A 6,261-nucleotide genomic window follows, 5' to 3' on the forward strand; every position below is an offset into this window, starting at 1 on the left:
CACTTCTTGGCATCAGATTGCTATGACATTCCACCAGTGTGTAGTTGAAATGTTGTATTACCATCCTACCTACTGTTGATGAAATCCTATTTGTCTGGTCTGTGTTTTTTGGGTGCCAAAGTTGACAGAAATGTTGAAAGTTGGCGTATCAAACGAAATTCAGCAGGGAGCGGAATGATTCTTAAACTAGGCGGAAATAGAGGGTTTCGTCTACATCATGCTAAGGAATCATGGGTAAATGTCCAAAAATGAACAAACACGGCGAGATAATTGATGATGACCCCAAACCCCATCATACCTGACTGGGCACAGGTGAATATGGAACAACATAGTGGCTGCGATCCCGGGATAGCAGCAAACCTAATTACAGACAGAGAAAACTGCCACACAATGTCAGTAATAAAATCTATTACACCATAACATGGTACATCACTGCATTATATTTTACCACAACATATGCTCAGGATGTCAACTTATTAACATGTACGTGTGCTTTTACTTTAGATGGCAATTTACAAGAACTGTGTTGGCTGCCACAGAGAAATTGGAGTGGCAGCCAAAACATGTGGGATCTGCGGCTGTAAGCAGACATACAAGTCAAAACTGGAGGCTGCCAAAAAGAAAACTGACAGTAACTGGAAAGACACGCAACACAAAAACAAAAGTGTCAACAAGCTGTATGACACATGTGAGTATTTCTTGTTATTGCATTATAGAGCGGAAAAAGGGTTTTCACATTAAATAACTTCCATCTGTCTGTAAACATGCATGTATAACTGTGATTACCCCTGAATACTTCAGTGAATGTTTAAATGATTATTTAAATGCACTTTCACAAGTAAGAATTGCTTTTATGCAGGAGGCAATTCCCCCCATGCAATGAAACTACGCTACTGTTACATGTCTGTGTTTCAGCTGCACAAATGGAGTGTCCTGGAGCGGTATCCCCTGCTCCTGCTGGGGAAGACAATGGGGCAAACATTTGTGGCAGAATGTCTGTGCCCAGTGGACCCGTCGTGCCAGCAGGAGGCAGAAGCTCTGGCCACGATCAAAAAGATATTTGAAAGTGTACTGAATGGTAAGGATAATTAACATGTGTTATGGCCAACTTCAGGGTTGTTCAATGCATGGACAGTGTCTAATTTTTTCCCCTCCTTAGTTAGAATGCTATCGGAAGCTGGCAGGATTCCTGAAGACACCCCCAACCCTGCTGGGTCAACCCTCCTACCCCCTCCTCCTGTTCCCTCTGCTCTCCCCTGTCTCAGCTCCTCTACTTTCTCTGCTACAGACTTTACCACTCTCACCTCTGTCAGCTCCTCTCCTGCCTCTGCTCCTCTTCTCTTCTACCTTTACTACTCTTACCCCTGTCAGCTCCTCTCCTGCCTCTGCTCCTCTCTCTTCTACCTTAACTACTCTTACCCCTGTCAGCTCCTCTCCTGCCTCTGCTCCTCTCTCTTCTACCTTAACTTCTCTCACCTCTGTCAGCTCCTCTCCTGCCTCTGCTCCTCTCTCTTCTACCTTCACTACTCTTACCCCTGTCAGCTCCTCTCCTGCCTCTGCTCCTCTCTCTTCTACCTTTACTACTCTCACCCCTGTCAGCTCCTCTCCTGCCTCTGCTCCTCTCTCTTCTACCTTCACTACTCTCACCCCCTTCAGCTCCTCTCCTGCCTCTGCTCCTCTCTCTTCTACCTTCACTACTCTCACCCCTGTCAGCTCCTCTCCTGCCTCTGCTCCTCTCTCTTCTACCTTTACTACTCTCACCCCTGTCAGCTCCTCTCCTGCCTCTGCTCCGCTCTCTTCTACCTTCACTACTCTCACCCCCTTCAGCTCCTCTCCTGCCTCTGCTCCTCTCTCTTCTACCTTCACTACTCTCACCCCTGTCAGCTCCTCTCCTGCCTCTGCTCCTCTCTCTTCTACCTTCACTACTCTTACCCCTTTCAGCTCCTCTCCTGCCTCTGCTCCTCTCTCTTCTACCTTCACTACTCTCACCCCTTTCAGCTCCTCTCCTGCCTCTGCTCCTCTCTCTTCTACCTTCACTACTCTCACCCCTGTCAGCTCCTCTCCTGCCTCTGCTCCTCTCTCTTCTACCTTCACTACTCTCACCCCTTTCAGCTCCTCTCCTGCCTCTGCTCCTCTCTCTTCTACCTTCACTACTCTCACCCCTTTCAGCTCCTCTCCTGCCTCTGCTCCTCTCTCTTCTACCTTCACTACTCTCACCTCTGTCAGCTCCTCTCCTGCCTCTGCTCCTCTCTCTTATACCTTCACTACTCTCACCCCTGTCAGCTCCTCTCCTGCCTCTGCTCCTCTCTCTTCTACCTTAACTACTCTCACCCCTGTCAGCTCCTCTCCTGCCTCTGCTCCTCTCTCTTCTACCTTAAATACTCTCACCCCTGTCAGCTCCTCTCCTGCCTCTGCTCCTCTCTCTTCTACCTTAAATACTCTCACCCCTGTCAGCTCCTCTCCTGCCTCTGCTCCTCTCTCTTCTACCTTAACTACTCTCACCCCTGTCAGCTCCTCTCCTGCCTCTGCTCCTCTCTCTTCTACCTTCACTTCTCTCACCCCTTTCAGCTCCTCTCCTGCCACTGCTCCTCTCTCTTCTACCTTAACTACTCTCACCCCTGTCAGCTCCTCTCCTGCCTCTGCTCCTCTCTCTTCTACCTTAACCACTCTCACCCCTTTCAGCTCCTCTCCTGCCTCTGCTCCTCTCTCTTCTACCTTAAATACTCTCACCCCTTTCAGCTCCTCTCCTGCCTCTGCTCCTCTCTCTTCTACCTTAACCACTCTCACCCCTTTCAGCTCCTCTCCTGCCTCTGCTCCTCTCTCTTCTACCTTCACTACTCTCACCCCTTTCAGCTCCTCTCCTGCCTCTGCTCCTCTCTCTTCTACCTTAACTTCTCTTACCCCTTTCAGCTCCTCTCCTGCCTCTGCTCCTCTCTCTTCTACCTTAACTTCTCTTACCCCTTTCAGCTCCTCTCCTGCCTCTGCTCCTCTCTCTTCTACCTTAACTTCTCTTACCCCTTTCAGCTCCTCTCCTGCCTCTGCTCCTCTCTCTTCTACCTTCACTACTCTTACCCCTTTCAGCTCCTCTCCTGCCTCTGCTCCTCTCTCTTCTACCTTCACTTCTCTTACCCCTTTCAGCTCCTCTCCTGCCTCTGCTCCTCTCTCTTCTACCTTCACTACTCTCACCCCTTCAGCTCCTCTCCTGCCTCTGCTCCTCTCTCTTCTACCTTTACTACTCTCACCTCTGTCAGCTCCTCTCCTGCCTCTGCTCCTCTCTCTTCTACCTTCACTTCTCTTACCCCTGTCAGCTCCTCTCCTGCCTCTGCTCCTCTCTCTTCTACCTTAACCACTCTCACCCCTGTCAGCTCCTCTCCTGCCTCTGCTCCTCTCTCTTCTACCTTCACTTCTCTCACCCCTGTCAGCTCCTCTCCTGCCTCTGCTCCTCTCTCTTCTACCTTCACTACTCTTACCCCTGTCAGCTCCTCTCCTGCCTCTGCTCCTCTCTCTTCTACCTTAACCACTCTCACCCCTGTCAGCTCCTCTCCTGCCTCTGCTCCTCTCTCTTCTACCTTCACCACTCTCACCCCTGTCAGCTCCTCTCCTGCCTCTGCTCCTCTCTCTTCTACCTTCACTACTCCTATCCCTCCTTGCACAACTGTAATCTCATCTTCAGAACTGACCACTGTCACCCCTCTTCCTAGCTCGTCCTCTTCACTTACTCTTCCTTCTGACCTCTCTTCTACTGCTGCCCCCCCCACAAGCTGCAACCAAAAGGGCCAAAAAACCTAAATGATAATTTAAATGACTGACCGTACTTCTTAATATTAAACGCGTGTTAAAAACATGTACATAACAGAAATGATTTTTTTTCTCAATACATTTCAGAATGCCAGCATCATAATCTTGAGTTCTACCCTGTCAAGAAAATGATCAGGGAAAGAGTGAGGGAGGTTTGTTGTCAAGATTTAAAGGAACAGGCCACCGTTTTTCCATACTGAGATATGTCCTTACCTGAGCTTAGACGAGTTCATTTGTACCTGTCTGGTCTTCAGGCGTGCCCTCAGTCACGTCAACACAGCACAGGCGGCGTTAGCATTTAGCCTCTTCTCCTCTATGGCTCCAAACCAGGTGAAGATAGAAGCTACCAAACTTTTCCACGTTTCCCCTTAAACATGGTCAGGTGAAGTGTTACACGATAAATTATAATTACACAAAATGAAACATGTGGATTTTCTAAGTGGATAAAAAGCAGAACTATATTGTAAGACGTAATAATATCAGGAGTAGTTCGACATCCACACAGTAATATCTGCACTTTACTTTGCGGACGCCCAAGTGCTCCGCTGTGTTGACGTGACTGAGGGCACGCGTGAAGACCAGACAGGCACAAATGAACTCGTCTAAGCTCAGGTAAGAACATATCTCCGTATGGAAAAACAGTGGCCTGTTCCTTTAAGGAGAAACATCAGGTGACAGTGGCCCAGAGTCGAATCATGACTCCTTTTGGTAGACACTGTCGTTGTGCCCTTGTGCAATACACTTAACTCACCTTGCCTCCAGTGTCTCTATACATTGGTGTATGAATGAGAGTGTGAATGGGTGACCACTCAGGTGAGTTAAGTGTATTGCACAAGGGCACAACGACAGTTGATAGAAAAGCGCTGTTCGTTCCTAATGTAGGTGGAAGTGCTAAGTTAATTTAGGACCAATTGGCATTTACACAGTGTATCATTTTATCTGTGCTGGATGACTACTCCCGGCGCAGGCAGCGTGTGTGTATGTGTAACGTTTCTATATATTGGGACGGATGGGAGGGTGTGTCAGGCATATTGTTTTAAATGTTGTAATCTGTAAAGCACTTTGTGATACCTTTCGGTATGAAAAGCGCTTTCGAAATAAAGTTTGATTTGATTTTATGTGTGTTTTTTTTATGTATTTTAATGACCTCTGTATGTTATTTACTAGGGTCGTGAAGAGGTATGCGTCCAGTGGCAGCCTTGCATAACTTATGTATGAAAACCTGTTCATTAAAGTACATTAAAACATACATCAGAGGATAGGTAATTGCTGGGTTGCAGGTTCTAGAATGTGACGATGTCACATGTGACCCAGCGGGAGCCCGTTTTTCCCATTAACAGCACTACGCTTCCAAAAGTCGTAGCTAAAAAGAAATTGTATGGATTTGAAAAATGATCATTAATATCAGTCACCATGATCTCTCTGTACAAGACCAAAAATGTCCTTTTCTTCTATATAATAGTATAGGCCTTTAGAATGTTGTGATGTCACCTGCAACCCAGCAATTGAACCCTCAACAGCATGTGTCTTTACTGCGAGCGTGCTCACTTCTTCTTCTGAGAGTGTATTTGTTGTTATTTTTACTATTATTACACATGCTATTTCACAATGAGCAATTGTACAATAAACAATTCAGAAAAACACTTGGGATGATTTTTTTAACAGATATACTGTAGCGTTCTCAAAATCAAAACAAAAAAGGCCGAAATCATTGTCCCCAGTTGGTTTGTGTTCATGTGGATTTTATGTGGGAAAGCGGGGATTTTGATGTTGTCAAATTAAAACGGTCTTTAATCATTGATTAACTAATTGCTCAGCCAATTATTTAAATGTGCCAATTATTTAAATGTGTTAAATGTGCTTTTTGCTAACGTTGCTGTCAGGCTCGCAAGGCAGTGTTTAAAGAGGGGGTATTATGCTTGTTTCAGCCACATAGCACCAGTCTATATCACACTACAATGATGACGAAACCTTCTGTTGGTCTGTCAATGCAGTAAATTAGAATAACTGCCTTGTATAAAATTGCTCTTTCAAAATGGCGGTAGCAAATGACTTGAAATAGGCCTCTGTCTCTTTAAGAACCTCTGACCCTTTGCGACACGCCCCCTCCACACGCTGTCTGTGGCATCACAACACTGCGCTCGTTGTCTCAACAGTATTGAAACTATGATCGGTGCATTTTAATTTTTATTGTTGGAAAGGAGCTACTGTTTATCACTTTGTGAACAATGGCCACACAGGATATTATTTGGAGACGAACCTTCCACACCGGACGCTTGGAAGGGGCTCTTGCCTGAAAAATAACTGCTGTTTGGAGGCTTCTCTTTGCATCTGCCATGCCCTATGGATCTCTAACTATACCCCCATGGACGACACCAGGATCTGCAGGAGCCCATACGATTCAAAAGACGGACATTATCTGTGCAGGTGGACAGTGGTTTATCGAGGTTACCCGTTAGCTTG

The sequence above is a fragment of the Gobius niger genome (assembly GCF_951799975.1).
Source record: "Gobius niger genome assembly, chromosome: 22".
Lineage (NCBI taxonomy): Eukaryota > Metazoa > Chordata > Actinopteri > Gobiiformes > Gobiidae > Gobius > Gobius niger.